Raw genomic sequence first — 17,324 nt, forward strand, 5'->3', positions numbered from 1 at the left:
AGAGGAGACACCAAAGGAGACAACGGAGTGAGTTGCCCAAGGTCACATGAAACAGTGGCAGTCATGGAACCCAGAAGTCCTGATTCCCAATGCCCTATTCTAACCATCAGATCAAACTCCATTTGATCAGCTAATTAATTAAGCCAGCTATTATCATTACAACATCTATTTGCATACAGTGCCCATTGTCAGTGTTTGGGAGGTGTACGATCAAGTGGACACAATATTTCCTAACAATTGAGGACATATACTCTGGGTTCCCACTGCAATGACTGGGTCCAGAAATAGAACTGGAAGAGTCTTGACTATCTATATTCAGTAGACGACCTGGACAGTAATTCATTCTTGCCTTGCGCTTCAACAGATTTCCAATAAGTGTGAATTCCAGCTTGTTTTCTCTATCATCCTGTGGTTTTGTTGAAATCAGAAAATACCACGTTTTATTTTTAATAAAGCTTTTCTGACCTCTATAGAAGGGCTGGGAATCTAATTTCAGTTTGGGCAAAAGCTCAGGCTGATATTTCTCAGCCTGTAGTGTGGCTCCAGTCAGAAAAAAAATGAGAACATGAAGTGGAAAAACAAATTGCTTTCGCCCTGATTCTCCATGCCATTCCCTGCTGCTGACTGGAGCAGCTCTCTAGTTAAAGGACCCTTGAGGAGCAACAGCTCCAGGTTGGGTCATACACAAAAGCACATTCCAACACAACAGAAGCAACAGGATGGCACTGAGTAGCCAGTCAGCCACAACATAGCACCTTGCAGCACTTTCAAAAGTCCGTTAACTAACGAGCACATGTAGAGTTAAGGGAATGTAGAGTCTCCTCCCTACAATTCTCACCTAGTGCCAGCCCTAGTACTTCTTTTTATCCAAAAGGAATGGGTCCATCTCAATTAAACCATGTGACAAGACTGGCTTGACACCATGAATTTTCAGGCCACTGCTCTGAGCAACTGGAAGCCACTATTTTTTTCCAGCTGGAATCGCCCAACTCTGACTAAGTCATAAAACCCTCTGATCAGCCCTCCCCCACAAGTGCGCCTGCTCCCCTGATCCTCGGGTGTTTCACGTAATTTACCTCCTGCTCAATCATTCTCATGCACACTTTAATTGTTCTCGTACATGATCAGTATGCTAATCAGAACCTAGATAACCTCTGCACGCTACTTTACATGCTGGTTCACGCTTTCCCTCATTTTAACTGGAGCCATTTTTAATTCCAGTTAGGAAATTGATTATTCACACTTCTATTTGCCTTCTTTAAAAGGAAGGCACGAGAGGCAAGAGAAGAATTGTAAATGGCTGGATTACAAACAGAAATGGAAACCTGATTCTCCTCCCCCCTGCCCCAACTCACATTCCTGATCAATACTCAGGTTGCCACTTGCAGAGAAGGTGCCATGGCCAGTCTGTTTGGGCACAAGGAACATGAGTCTTACTCTAGCAGGAGGGCTGAAAAAAGATCAGGAGGAGAATGAAAAATAAATCTAAAACCAGGGCCAAAATCAAGACAAGCTAGAGCCCCTCTATGCTAAAACTTTGAAAATCTCAGCCCCCTGCTTGTTTTTGACCTGCAGAGCCCATACCTCATCCATCTCCCCTCTGACCTGTTGTGGAAGACAAGGCTCCTTAGCTCATCTCTGGATAAATCTAGTGCGTTTTAATACTTATAAAAAAAAGGGGCTGATAGACTTAGTTTAAGCTTGGCGCATGCAGGTAGGGGCCAGGTCCTTTACCCTCCCAGTTGTGCTAATCACACACTTTAACTCTGACTCTAACCCAGGGCCACCACATACACCGTGAAGGCACCTCACGGCTAACCATACTTGCTCAATCTCAGGCTTTTGGTCAGGATTTCTCATGCCCTCAAAACTGCCTCTAAGAATCAGAAATTTTAGCAGTGCTATGGGGAGGGAGCCAGATATAACCAGCATCATGTAACCAGATGCTGCAACCATCAGGGAGATACTGGGTAGAGCAGAGGGGAAATAGCTCTTGGAAGGTGTGGACGGTACACAGAAGGAAAGTTCCAGAGCTCCTCTCTTTCCCCCCAACACCAGCTGTTCTTTAAGCAATGGATGAGCCCTGTATAGGCAGAACCACTTTGCCTCAAGGGCTGTGTCCTCAGGAGAAGGATCAGTCACAACAGCAGAAAACAGATCCCTCAGCAATAGGTCGCACGCAGCATTGGTGCTGCTATTGCAAGGTGTAACAAGCCATAGAAACAGGAAGGTTCTAGAACAGCCGGACTCCCATCCACTTTGACTCTTGTGAAAGTGAAATATTGTGAAGAGCAGTCGCTAGAGAGAGAAATCCAGAACTAGCAGGATAAGATTCCTCCACACTCAGCTTTGGAAAAGCACCTCAATGCTGACCGGCCACATGGTATTCCATGCCCTAGAGAGACCACAGTGACATGTCATGTTTACACCACCCCTTTCATCTCAATGCATTTTACAAACATAAGCTAAGCTTCACAACACTATGATCAGGCAGGTACCATCATAAGGATGGGGAACCTGGAGGCCTAGAGAGGTGAAGTGACTTGCCCAAGGTAACGTCAGCAACTACATGCTAGAGCTGGTCAAAAAACAGGGCATGGTGGGGGGCATTGACAATCATGTCGATTTTCAGCAGAAATTTAAAAACTGAAATATTCCAATTTGGAAATGCTGCCATGGTGGCTCATTGGAGTTGTAGTTCACATGCCTCAAGCTTCTAGTCTCCTCTACAAGCACGGTTCTCTGGTCAGACCACATCTCCCACAACTTAGCATGGTCTCCTCTTCTTGGTGAGAGGAAGTGGTGCTTCTTGGTAGTCTCTGGCCAAGGTGCATCACTCTGCAGCCCAGTCCATGAAGGAGAATGGGGACATGAAACAACTCACATGAGTCACCATTGCAGCATTTACAAATTGAAATATTTCTGTCTGCACTTATTCGTTTTTCAATGAAAAATCAATGTTCCCTGTAGCAGGCAGACACTCCTCATGAAGAATTCCATTCCCAATTTTCCATCAAAAAGCAAGTTTGACAGAAAAATTCCAAGCAGCTCTAAAAGGGACCTGAAAGAGAACTCAGAATTACAGTCCCATGCTCAAACCACTAGACAACACTAGCTCTTACCTACAGACTTGACAAACAGGAATCAAACTGTAGGGGTCATGAAGTGATGTGGTCAAATATCTATCAGGGCCTAGGGAGATACTACCAAATGCATTTTTTTTTTATTTTGACCCACCTAAGAGCCAGAAGCAGAGCCAGCTTCTAGAAGTTAAAAGCCATAGCAGCGCATTAGCTCAATATCCAGCGATCTAATCTTTGACCGTGCATGCTCCAATGGAGAAAACAGCAGCAGCAGAGGCCAGAAGCAGAGATGTGCTGTGCATAATGCATCAGGCAAACATGCTAAGCCTGGCAGAGACAGGTAGAGAGTTTATTTAGATTTGGTCTCTTCTTTTCCAGTTGAATACATAGAGAGTCTCCATTAGCATTCGTAAAATGTCTGGCGTCGCTGAGCCGGAACCATGTTTCTAATCTGATCAGCCATTAGGAACCAGGCAGTGCTCACAGCTTCCCAAACACCTTCACCTCTCCATTAAACAAAAACAAAGCACCACTGGCAGAGCTTCTCTAAGGCTACTGGATATGGATTTTCCAAGGTGCAGCCAGAAGCACAGCCATGCATCATTAGCGCTGCCCTCGCTTGAGTTTGCACAGGACAGTCCCAATTCTTTTAAACCTAATTCTTCAAACAAACAAGACAGGAATCAAACAATTTCCTCTAGACACTCTCAAGGAACAGCAGAACGGGGGCTTATTCTCCACTGCTTTGTCCCTTTTGTCCTCACTTCCCCTGTGCCAAGTAGGGCCAAATCAGAGCAGCAGTCTTTGACCTCCACTTAGTCCAGGTGTAATTGACTAGACATGGGGCAAAGTGGTGGAGAATCATCTCCATCCTCCTCTAGCAATGCTCTGCAAATGGAAACAATCTAGGCATACAAACACATCTTCTCACATCCATGGCATAAATCAACTGATTTGAATGGAGCTACTCCTGATTTACAGCAGTGACAGCAGAATCAGATCAATTTTCTTTCCTGAACAAAGACATCTGTTCTAGAACCACTCTCTAAATAACATCTGCTGTAAAAAGCACTGACTACAACTACTCTGAGGATGCTCTATAAATAATGCTACACTGGGGGTTGGGTGAAACCTCATTGAAGCTGGTGGGTGTGACAGATGCCCTTCATTTAGGATAGATGTAAGAAACAATTAAGCTCCTTAATTCAACAATATAGCTAAAACAATGGAAGCAACTGCCCAAAACACAGGCCACATGCAAGGTCAGTCAAGAATCTGAGCTATGTGAGAGAAGGGATTTCACTGGGAGGACGAATGCAAGCTCAGGGGACTGGAGCTGTATGTGTCCTTGGAAGAGAACCAGCAACAACGACAAACAAACAAACAAAAACACACCCCACAGAAGAATACAGAGAAGGCAGCAAGGAAGCCTCAGAGACAGCCAGAGAAGCTCTTGTAGTGTGACTCTGAAAGTAACATCTCTAGAATGAGCTCTATGACTGGAACTCCATAAATGACACTGTGTGCACCAGAAATGACCAGTCCACAATGGCATCTCCGCTAGACAAGTCCCGTAAAGAATACCCGTCTTAGCAGCACCATATAAAATATTCCAGAACACGCACTTCATTATATTATAACATCTACACTAAATGAAACCTTAGGCTTTGCTCCCATACACTATGAAGGAATTCTCTCCCCCAATGTCTCTCCCTTGCATTTTTTAATCTTTTTGTTCTCCTGCTGAGATCAATGCTCTTAATATAAAAGAAATTCCTTTCTGGTTACACTGGAGCAGAGGACACTGCAGCTCTGAACAGGACACTTCAATTCATTTTTCTCCAATACAAATTTCTTTTTAACTCCCTTTGTAAAACAAGTGTAGAAATACCTATTACCCTCTCGCTCCAGAAACCTCAGAGCCGCGTGAGTCACGTGAAAGTTGTTTAACTAAACCATCACAAAATGTAACAGGGTCTTGTTCAGAATGGGAAAACAAGAAGGGGATATATAGCAAGCCTGACAGTGGAAGGGGTGGGTTATGACAGGGTAAGCTGCAATGGCTCAGATGGGACAGATGGAGTTCATCCCACTCCATTGTTTAATAACAAGTGACTATAGCACTGGTGAAAGGTACCAGATTGACAGCTCTGTCTGCAAAGGGAAATGGAAGGTGGTGGCTCGCTCACTCTCCATTCATTTCCCTGTTGCCATTTAATAAAAACAAACATATGTCGTCAAAGAAACATAATTGCTTTTTAACAAGGAAAATGATAAATCAATGGACTTTAAGTGAATCCAGACAACGATGGGGCACAATCTTCCCTTGAGCCTGAACGGTCTCTCCATTTCCCCTCTAGTCTATCCAACATCAACTATGGCAACCATCTTCCTTACTCCACTCAGACACCAGATCGGAAACAGGGCATAGCCCTCATTACCGTCTCCCCTCGCCCCCCAGTTTGTAGCAACCACAGCAATTGGTGTTTGATCCTGTGCAGCAATTCTATTTACAGTGCCCTGCAATCATTAGAGAGGGAAGAGTTCTCTCTTTACCCTGGCCCTGCTGGCCTTTCTCCTTCTCTCTCTCCCCCTGCACTCCCTGCCTGAGTTCCTATTGTACTTTTGCAGTTAACGGGCTAATTAGTTCCTTAGCTCTCCCCAGCCTAGGATGATCTGGTACTTAGCCAGGGGAACAAATTAGATTTACAGTGACCCAAGACCTGGTTCAGCTGCTGGTGCTCAGCGCTCGGTCACAAGATCGTCTAACTGGAAGGTCCCATCAGGGGCGGCTCTATGTTTTTGGCCGCCCCAAGCAGTCATGCGCGGGAGGCGCCCCGGAGCCGCGGGAGCAGCGGACCTCCCACGGGCATGACTGCAGAGGGTCCACTGGTCCCGCGTGGCTCGGCTGGACCTCCCGCGGCTGCGGACGGTTTGCGGGTCCGGCGGCTCCGCTTGAGCTGCCGCAGTCATGCCTGCGGGAGGTCCAGCCAAGCCGCGGGACGAGCGCCCCCTCCGCAGTCATGCCTGCGGCAGGTCCGGTCCTCCCGGGGCTCCGGTGGACCTCCCGCAGGCATGACTGCGGCAGGTTCGCCAGCCCAGCCTGCCGCCCTCCCTGGCGGCAGGGAACACCCCCTACATTTTGCCGCCCTAGGCACCAGCTTGTTTTGCTGGTGCCTAGAGCCGCCCCTGGGTCCCATCTTAGGAGCTCAGTTTTCTTGATGCCATTTTTATAACTCTGGTTTCAATGGTCTGAAGGCAAATCTCACATCCACTGCAAGGCATTCAATGGTGAGCTAGGGAATGGACTGTGGATACCTTTGAATGAATTGGGGGAAACCAGAGACTTTGGCAGGACAGGTTTCACATGGCACAACCAAAAGAGCCACCAGGAAGCACTATGGAGAGGGGCTATAGGAGAAGCCAGGCCGTCTCATGCCAATAGGGACCTTTCAATGAGCAGTACAGAGACCTTTGAATGCCCTGTGAGAACAGCTTCCCTGAGCCTAATCTAAAACCCAGTGCAGTCGTTGGGAGACTCTCCATTAGCTTTAAAGGGCTTTGGCTCAGCTCCATAATACAGGTCTCCTCTTCCCAACCATGGCAGGCAACTGCAATTTGCTGAAACAAACTCTCCCATCCAGGCAATAGCCACCATGCCCAGGGATTCCCCGACTTTCAATTCTTTGAAAAGAGTCATAGATTCCAAGGCCAAAAGGGACCACTGTGATCATGTAGTCTGACCTCAGGACCCAGAACTTCCCCAAAATAATCCCTAGAGCAGATCTTTTAGAAAAAACATCCAATTTTGATTTAAAGGATGTCAGTGATGGAGAATCCATCATGACCCTTCGTAAATTTTTCCAATGGTTAATTACTCTCACAGTTAAAAATTTACGCCTTATTTCTATTCTGAATTTGGCTAGTTTAACTTCCAGCGATGAGCTCCTTGAGTCCATCACTAGAAGGCAGGTTTTCTAATCCTTTAATCATTCTCGTGGCTCTTCTCTGAACCCTCTCTAATTTATCAATGTCCTTCTTGAAATGTGGACACCAGAAGTGGACACAGTATTCCAGCAGTGGTCACACCACTGCCAAATACAGAGATAAAATGTCCTCTCTATTCCTACTTGAAATCCCCGTTTATACATCCAAGGATCACATTAGTCCTTTTGGCCACTGAGTTTGCAATGGGAACTAACCTGATTATTCACTAAGACCACCAAGTCCTTTTCAGAGTCACTGATTCCCAAGCTGAAGTCCTCATCTCTCCAAAAAAAAATCACGTAAGTATGGCCTACATTCTTTGTTCCTAGATGTACACATTTTACATTTAGCCATGTTAAAATCCATACTATTTATGTGTGCCCAATCTACCAAGCTAGCGCTACTCAATCTGATAATTCATGTGTTTGGTAGTGTTCTTGAAATCTGTATGTGCGATGCCACTAACCCTACCCCTACTCCTAGTTTGTCTTCATGGGAAGAGTCACTCCACCATAGTTACTATGATAATTTTGAGGAGTAAGAGTGCTATAGGCCCATATTCCTCTTCTGATCCTTTCACCTGCCTTCTACATCACAGAAGCAGCAGCGTGGCTGGTTGAATGCCATCCTGACCAAGACGTATCAAGTGGACTTAATGCTAGTGAAAGGTGCCAGGAAGACAGATTCAGAGGAGGAAGAGGCCCTTATTAATTACAGAACAGCGACAGCAAGGGCAGTAGCACCCTGGTCTATCAATGTGCCCTAGTCCTGACCTCTACAGCAGAGAGTGGAGTTTTGACTATATCCTATGAAGCAGCTCTGGGCCCAGAAAACCACGCCCAGCCACCCCTTCTGTGCATGCTCACAATGGAGGATGGGCTCAAAAGGGACCAGCACATCTCAGCCTAGGTGGACCAAGCAGGAGAGCAGTTGTGTGGTGCAGGCTCCTGCCGAGAAGCTTCCAGGGCCCCAGATGGTCAGGACCAGGCCCCACCATCAAGGTCCTTCAACCATGGAGGACAGCAACAATAAGCACCAACTAAGAGAGGAAGACCCTCCAGACCGCAACCATGGGGGGACTCAGAAACAAATCAGTGGAATCTGTTGGGGGACCAAAGCTAGGGTAAGAAGTGGCCCCAGGAGCAGGCATGGGGGCACCCGTCCCCAGGCCTCATATTTTGAATTATTGTTTCACTGGGCCCTGGTTTGGAACCTGGTGGAGCAGGGAGGGCCTGGGTTCTCCTACCCCTGGCTGTAGTCTCTTGCCACTGGGCGACGCAGCCATAGATTCTCGCCGCTGGACAATGTGGCCAGACATAGACACTAAACTCCTCCCCATCCTGACAGGTCCATTCAGCACTTGGCATTAGGTAAGATCAAAAATGCAGGGAAAAGATTTGCACAAGGGGAAATGCAGCCTGATACAACCAGCATCAAGATTTACAGGACCAAATTCGACCCTGGTTAAAGTGGATGCAGTTCTGTTGGCATCAATGGCGTTAAGACTGTAAGTGGTATAACTACTGGTCTTCCCTAATTTCCCCACAGAGCCTATCAAGTTCAAAGTGCTACCATTTGCTCGTAAATCCAGAGCTGCTCTCCCATCACTGTCTGTGGGATGTTTGTTCTTTCCAACAAAGAAAGATGCTCTGTTCCCCAGCCAATGAGCTCCGTTAATGTCTGAGCTCTGATGAAAGGAACAGCACTTGAAACCAATCCGGATGGGCTTGTGCCCTGTTTTTAATTAGCACATCATCTGTTTGCTTCTAAAAACAGCCATGTGCATGTGTGCCTGGAAGGTGAGCGACTTGCAAAAGTGCTTCACTCTCCAAACAGCCGGGAATGGGACCTGAGGGGCCACATGGCTAAGCACAGAGGACTTGGAGAGAGCAACCGGACATGCTGCACTTTTTACAGCTAACAGGGAGGCTTCTCCCAAGCAGCAGAATTCAGATAGAATCTTGTTGCTGTAGAGAAGGAGTGAACTCAATAAAGCGGATCCAAACATACGCTCAGACCACGCACCAAACATGAAGCAATTGAAGGCCAAAAAGCAGATGACCTCTTTCACCCCAAGGTTACAGCTTTTCACCCATCTCCATCCCTCGAGATTCTCATGAACACCAGAAGGACCAACCATGGTCAGACTCTCAACACTGCCTACCCAATTCAGAAGATGCAAGATTTTGAGACTGGTTTTGCATAATCATCCCAACTTTCCCAACCTAACCTCTGAACCATTTAATTATTGAGCCTTTAATTTGCTCTCTTATCGTTGGCAGCTGATTAAAATGGGCTTCTCTGTTGAGACACTTCCTGTAATGTTGCAGCACAGTCTTCTCTTGCAAAGGGGCCATTTATGATCCCCCATATCAGGCTTTAGCCCTTAAAACTAAGCCGCCACTCCATGAGCTGGTCTAATTTCAGGCATGCCGATTTGGAGATAATTTCTGACAATTTGTCCCAGGAAAGTGCTTGGGTAATGGCCAGTGTTGATTATAATCCAATGAGTTGGGTTAGGGTTTTGGCCAACCACCATAGACACAAAGCCAGCAAAATGAGAGATCTGTGAAAGGACCTGGACATGAGAAGCACACACAGAAGAATAGAGGTACCCAACAGATCTAAATGCAGTGGGACTTTGCTTTGGTATCAGGAATACTAAAGCTGAAAATTGTTGATGTCAAGACACTCAATGGCCACCTCTCTCTGTCTGTGACTCTGACACGATGATCAACACTAGCCTTTCTCCACAGGGGGTTGTCAATCATTCTCCAGGCACCATGCTCGTTGGCTTGTTCACATCTGGGACACAGTAATTCCATGTTTAAAAAAGTTTAGTTCTTCCAGCAAAGGATGAATTGAAACAAAACATCCCTGACATCCTGCGGTGAGAAGGAAGAGCGTGTCTGCTAGGGTTCAGTCTGATAGAGGGCATTCAAGGCAAAGCAATGGACAGCGTTCCCCTTATATCTGTGCTGTTCAGCCCCCTCAGTGCCCAGCTTCTCCTCTCCTTGGGTCCTGCAGCAAAGGCAAAACGCTACGGGTTTCTATGTCATGAAGAATCCACAATAATCAGTCTCATATGTGACTCCACGATGCAAGCCAATGGGATGAAGGCTCAGGGCTGAGAGAGAAGCAAAGGTCGTATATAAAAGGATAGAGAGGGCTGTGCAGTGAAATTCAGATTATGAACTCCTCAAAAGTCTGGATCCAGGAATCTGATCCAGGCCCCATAACAGAGAGAGAAAGCAGCAGTTTAAATTCACATTGGAACTTTCCCAAGGTTGGGACGGAATTTGGATCCAGGGTTCTGGTTCAGGACAATTCTAGCAGAAAGGGCTGGCAGAGAAGTATAGATCTGAATCCAGGTTTGGATTCCAACGATCAGGGCCATTTGGCATCAGAATCTGTTACATACAGAGAGACCAGGTATGAAATTTAGGTTTAGGTCCATATTCTGATTCTGAATCCCACCCCCAGTTCCAAGGGGATGCAGGCCAGATTTTGATTCAGTCCATTGTGGGGGATCAGAGCCACCCACAGAATTCAGATCCATGCCTGGGCTCAGATTCCACTCCATTCACTGCACAGAGTTTGGATTTGTTTGGCCTTAGGGCTTTCATTCAAGCTCACCTCTATTTAAAACCCAAACAAGAAATAGGGAAGGCAGGGCAAGGATTAAGATGGAAGAGAAGGGAGGGGTAAATCCATTCCTGTCTTCCCTTTTCTCTAGTGTACGTTCCTCATGCATAAGGAAGAGAAGTTGGGTGGCGAGAATCAAGCCATAACAGATGTTGCATCTAGCATCATTCCCTCTATCGCCCCAAGGTGGCCACACTATCGCTCTATCACAATGCATCAGGTTCTTGTGAGCTTTGGGATTTCAGTAGCAAATGCCTGACATATTTTAAATACATGATCCAACTCAAAGAGACAGTGGTGCTCCCTTATGCAAAGCCTTCTCTCTGAGCACAGCCTGTCTAGGAGGAACGGAAGAGTTCTCTGAAGCTTTGCCCAACCAATCTCCAGCTTGCTCTAAACCTCTAGAGATATATGGCTAAACTCGGTCCAGATGGCATTGGAAGACACAAGGCTCCAGCAAGTAGCCTCCTGCTAAAGCAAAGGCATCTTCACCAGGGGCTGGCCAAAATCAGATTCTGACTGAAATTGGAACTGACCTGAAATTCAAATTGAGCCCCCCACTTTGGAAGGCTCAAGTTTGAAAATGATCCTTTGGCTTGCTTTCCCTTTCCACAGTATCTCTTCCCCTCCCAGTTCTAGCCAGAAACACGACTGCTTGAATACCCTGAGAAAGGCTGGCCACTGGGAGGTACCTGAGATCTCACAGAAAAGCCTATATTCAGCCATGGCTCATCCAACCTGCCTTCAAAAGACTCAAGTGGTTTGGGTAGTTCTGAGGAATGCGAGCTTTGGGGTTTCTCTGAACCTGCTGAGGTTTGTCCATCGTGATTTATTGGCACGTTAAAAAGATTTCCCTTCCCCCAAACTAAAATTAAGAGCTTCTCCCTCTCATAAGCATAGCACATTCTCAGAGGCTGAAGACATCATCCTTCTCATACCTAAATAGCTTTAGAAATCTGACCCCAAGTGTCCTGTGCAGCCAGTTCAGAAGGGTTAAGTGCCCAGCTATTGTCATATCTCACGCCCAGGTGTTGGCAGGAGCTAAGCTCACTTATGCGTGCAGTAGGACTGAACAAGTTCCAAATCCACCAAATCTTTACCTCTTCCCTAATTCTGGGTCCACACCAAGCTGTGGGGCTCCCTGAAAAAAGGAGAAGTTACATATCCTTGTGCAGTAACTGGAGTTCTTTGAGATGTGTCCCTCTATGGGTTCTCCACTCCAGATGTGCTTGCGCCCTGTGTCTTTGATCAGAGATTTTTGGGAGCCGTGCCCAATTGGCCCCTGCATGCACCCCACACATCCTCATGCCCCACGCAGAGACTATGTGGGGCTACCAAAGTGAACCGCCCTCTGTTCCTTCTCCATTGCAAAGACCCACAAGGGACACTCCAAAGCAGAGGGGAAAGAGAGCAGGTAGTGGAGCACCCAAAGGGCCACACACCTCCAAGGACTCCAGTTACTGCGCAAGGTGAGTCAACTCTCCTTCTTCGAGTAGTGTCCCTGTGGATGCTCCACTTCAGGTGACTCCTGAGCAGTACTCCCATTAAGAAGGTGGGAGGTTTGGAGCTGAGTCCAGTATAAAAGAGAGAAACAACATTGCCTACAGCTGCATCTGATGTTGCTGCTGGTACCAAAGCATAATGATTAGAAGAAGTATACACAGATGACCAAGTTGCCACTCTACAGATGTCTGCAACAGTTACATCCTTAAGTAAGGCTATAGACATAGATTGTGCTCTTGTGGAACGTGCTATCACTCTCGAAGGGGGTTGAATATGATTTCTGTCATAACAAATCTTAATAAAACAGGAGATATGTTTTGATAACCTCTGTTTCCAAATTACCAAACCCTTGTTTCTGTCTGCAATGGATACAAATAGTCTAGGAGATCTTCTAAATGGTTTGGTCCTATCTATTTAGAAGGCTAATGCCCTCCTGACATCTAGGGTATGACTTCTTGAGTAGTCCGGAGTGGTTTTGGAACAAAAAACTGGGAGTTGAATGGTCTAATTAATATGAAATTCTGAGGACACCTTAGGTAAAAATCTTGGAGGTGCCCATAGTGACACTTGCTCTCTGGTGAATACCATAAATGGGGGAGGCTGCCATTAAGGTCCCCAAATCTCCCACCCTTCAGGCAGAAGTGATTGCTACCAGGACAGATGTCTTTATTGATAAATCAAATAAAGAACATGTAGCTAGTGGCTCAAAGGGGTGTTTCATAAGGCAGTTAAGTACTAAGTTCAAGTCCCAGCTTGGAGTAGAATCTCTGATTTGTGGGGAGATATTCAATAAACCTTTTAGGAATCTTGTCCTAGTTGGGTGAGTGAAGAGTGAAAACCCCCCTATGGGTGTGTGAAAAGTCCTCATTGCTGCTAAGTGAACCCTTATGGAATTCATGAAATGGCCCAAGTTTTTGGTTCCAATAGGTAATCTAATACCCTGGGAAAAGGAGAGAGAGTCAGTAAAATCTGACAACTGTTACACCAAAATAATATCGTTTTCATTTCTGGAGCTAAGTATTTCTTGTAGATTGGATAGGTCCATCAATGGCTATTAGCCGGGGTGGGTAGAAATGGTGTCCCTAGTCGCTGTTGGCCAGAAGCTGGGAATGGGCGACAGGGGATGGATCACTTGATGATTACCTGTTCTATTCATTCCCCCTGAAGCACCTGGCATTGGCCATGTCAGAAGACAGGACACTGGGCTAGACGGACCTTTGGTCTGACCCACTATGGCCATTCTTATGTTCTTTCTTACTATTTAATGAAAAGGGTTTTACTTCTGACAAACAGGATATCTTTATTCTCAAAACCTTCGAGGAACCATGCTTGAAGCCTCGGAATCGGCAGGTTCTGGGTGAAGTGTTTGACTGGCATGCTGGGTCAGTAGGCAAGGATGGATCAGAAACCTCCATGAAGGCAAGAGGTGAGTCTGATCAAATAAGGATACCTGATCTCTTTGCCACATTGATGCAATCAGTATGACTCTGGCTCAGTCTTGTTTGATCTTGTTAAGAACCTTTAACAGTAACAGTGCCAGCAGATATGAGTTAAGGAGTGTGTCTCCTATGGATTCCGGATCGAGTCCCCCACTGGAGGAATACCTGATGCATTTTGCGTGGGCTGCCATGCCAAACTGATTGACCCCTGGGAACCCGCAGGCTAAGAATATCTTGTGGAGAACTCTGGAGTTCAGTTCTCATTCATAATTAAGAAATAAATGTCTGCTGAGGACATCTACCACAGAGTTCTGAATATCTGGAGAGTAAGAAGCTGAGAATCATTTCAGAACAGAAAGATGAGGAACGTGCACCCTCCTGATGTTTGATATAATACGTCCATGTCATGTCTTTTCAACCTTGTCTCTGCTGTTCTGGGTACAGATATCCGAACTCAGTACTGCGCCTATCTGAGATGACCGACTCCTTTTTGTACTGGTCTCACTCACTGCCTACATGGTACCTTTACTCCCCCTTGATACCTGAGGTCTTCGTAGACTCCTTGTGAGATGGTGACCGAAACTTCTTGGAGATTTACTCCTTACCTCCTTCTGCTAAGGAGACAGATATAGGTGACTTCGGTAGTTGGTGCCACAGTACCACCTACCCTTCTACTGAAATCCGGTGACTGAGATGTCGACGTGGACAGGGCACTAGCTGTATTGGGAAGCCTCTTTGCAGGGTGGGATGTCCTCCACTCCTGGATCCAGAGCTGGACGTAGTGCTTGCTTCATTGTTAGGAGTTTAAACTTATTTTCTCTATTTTGGGGGGGGAATCTACCCTTGAAGGAAGTGCAGATCTTGCTGGGGATATGAGAATCAGACAGCGGAAGCACTAGGAGTGTCTGTCACTTATCGGAATAGCCTCATGACAGGAGGCCAGCATTCCCAAGTAAAATGAAAATTTAACCCCCAGTAGGGGAAATCTCCTAACTATATAACTACCTCTACGAATAAAAAGTGATTTTATTTTAAGAAAGAAAAGAAAAAACTAATCGAACAATTGTTCCAACAACTGTAACACTAGGAGGCCTGTACCTATAAGGTAACTGTCTGAGAAAAGCTAAAATACTAGAGAGGAGACACACAGTCGACTCTGTCTCGGGCTAAAGACAGTTGAGACGGAGTTGAGGGCGGGTTGCCCATGCAAACCCATATTTGTCTCGGCGCGGGGCATGAGGATGTGTGAGTCACTTGGGCGGGCCGAATGGGCACTGCTACCAAAAATCTCCTATCAAAGGTGCCCTGAAATGGGGCACCCACAAGGACACTACTCAAAGAAGAACTATTCTTCGCTAACCAGCTCACACCTCTGGGCTGACTCTGTCATTGTCTCTCCCACTCCATGACCACACTATACCTTCCAACCCAATCCCTGGACTCCCTGAACTTCCTCCCAGATCCAGACACCTCCTCCTCTCACCAAATTCTTCCTCTCCCTTCCTCTCCAAAGAAGTTGAATCTCCTCAGTCCATTTCTCCTTGGGGTGGGGGACCATAAGGATGACAGTGAGATTGTGATCGAAGCCAGAAATGCTCAGAGGCCTAAAAGGGATGCAAAGGAGTCTCTGAAGGAAAACCAACCTATTTCCCCTGGTGTTAATAAAAAATAATAATACTTTCCTCTTCCACCAAATGGATCCTTCCATTTGAGGTCCTCAAAGCACTCTGCAAATATTAATGAATGTGGCCTTGACACCTCTGTAAGATAGGATACAATATATTCTCATGTTGCAGATGAAGAAACTGAGGTACAGAGAACTTGACCAAGACACACCAAGAGTCAATGGCAGAACCAGGAATAGAAGCCTTCACCCCCAGTCCCTGAGCTACATACTAAATGGCACTGCCTTGGTGTGACAGTGCAATAGTGGCTGATTGAAAACCTCAGGGTGTGGAGATGCCCCCACATTTCCTAGTGAGTATTTCTCACAGCCCCCAGTTTGCTTTATGCAGGCAAGCAGCTGCTGTGTGAGCTTGCAATTATTAGTCAATCAGAGATGTAGGAGTAACCTTCTAAATAGAACCCCTGTAAAGATTCCTACCCCCTGCATTATGTGTAAACTTACGCCCGTCCACAGCCTGGGCCTGGTTTCCATAACTGTGTCAACGGGGATATTTATATCTCTGGTCCTAGCTGTATAAACAAAATAAATAACATCCACTTGCAGCACTGACTGCACCTGCACTTATTGATCAGAGAGCCTGAGTTTGAGTTCCCAGTGATAAAACCAGAAAGAATGCTACCGAGTATTGATATCAGTGCTTTGTGGCGTCCTGTGAGATCAGCAGCTTGGCTCTCCATTCTCTAACGAGGGTGATCACACCCTGTACAGGGATTGCAAGCCAAGGGATGTGGGCATGGTTACACATGGAGGAGAGATTAAGCAAGACTTGAGCTGTCTGGCTCAATGAAGAGGAAACCTGATAGTGGTATTCAAAACAATGAAAGATTGCGTTCAGACATGACAGCCTCTACCCATATGCCTACAGCTGGGCAAATTCCTTACAGAGAACCACATATTCATTGGATTTGGTCCTTTTTCCTGCTCACTAATTGTTCATCATCAGATCAAGATTTCCATGGGGTGGGTTTCTCCTCAGAATCCTTCGTGGATGATGTGCACCCTGGAGGTGAACTGTTCATTCAGAGGCTGTTCTCATGGGGTAGGTCTACCCTGTAATTAAAACCCCACAGCTCGGGGTAACGGGCTGTTTAATTGCACTATAGATGTTCGGGCTCGGGCTGGAGATGGGCCCTGTGAGATGGGAGGGTCCCAGAACTCGGGCAACTTCCGAAGACCGGACAACACAATTAAATAACCCCTTGTGAGGCTGAGTTAACTGGCATGGGCCAACAGGGGGTGTCTAATTGCAGTGTAGACATACCCATAGTGAGACAAAGGAATGCCCTGTGGTTAAGGCAGTGGGCTGGGAGTGAGGGGATCTGGGTTCTATTCCCAGTTCTGTCCCCGATTCCCTCTGTGACCTTGAGCACATTACTGAGATGGAGACTTTTTCAGAGCTAACTAGGGGATTTAACAACCCCATCTCCCTGGCAATGAATGAAAACATGCTTAAATACCCTCGTTGGCTTTGAATCTTTCATCCTTACTCTCTCAGTGCCTCACTTCCCCTTTTATAAACTGGGGACTATGCTACTTCCTGTCTTCCTCCCACCCATTGTCTTGTCTAGTGGGCAGCTTTTCGAGGCGACTCACTAGCACTAGGGACCTTGTCTCAGTTAGAGCCTCTAGATGCTCCTGTAATATGCATAATTAACAGTAACATTTGCAATTCATGCTGCTTTGATTGGACACATAGGTTGTGTGTTATAATTCTGCTCCTTGACTGAATGAATGTCACTCTTCAAAGCAGGCAAACCGGATTATGAAACACGCTTTCTGAGAACATTCATTTTGAATGTGCTCTTATGATTAATTGTCCTACACACTAGAACATCTACACAGAGCTAAGACAACAGCAGCATGAACACAAGAGTAGCACATTCACTCAAATGGATTTTTTTTGCATGATTCCCAGAGCTCTACACACATGTCATAGATTATTAGGCCAGAGGGGATATTTTCCAGCCCTTTAATCATTCT

General features: G+C 46.2%; 1 protein-coding gene across 8 annotated transcripts in view; it reads right to left on the reverse strand.

The window, feature by feature from the left end:
- Positions 1 to 17,324, reverse strand: part of PLXNA4 (plexin A4) — a 625,415-nt gene that overhangs the window by 413,876 nt on the left and 194,215 nt on the right. The window contains exon 1 of one of the 8 annotated variants that reach the window (XM_039519677.1): positions 1,356 to 1,426. The exons of the other annotated variants lie outside the window; for them this stretch is intronic. The gene's annotated coding sequence lies outside the window, so the exon portion shown is untranslated. Of the gene's footprint in view, positions 1 to 1,355; positions 1,427 to 17,324 lie in introns of those variants that run through there. 8 annotated transcript variants of the gene reach the window in all.

This window comes from Mauremys reevesii, linkage group 1 (assembly GCF_016161935.1).
Source record: "Mauremys reevesii isolate NIE-2019 linkage group 1, ASM1616193v1, whole genome shotgun sequence".
Classification (NCBI taxonomy): domain Eukaryota; kingdom Metazoa; phylum Chordata; order Testudines; family Geoemydidae; genus Mauremys; species Mauremys reevesii.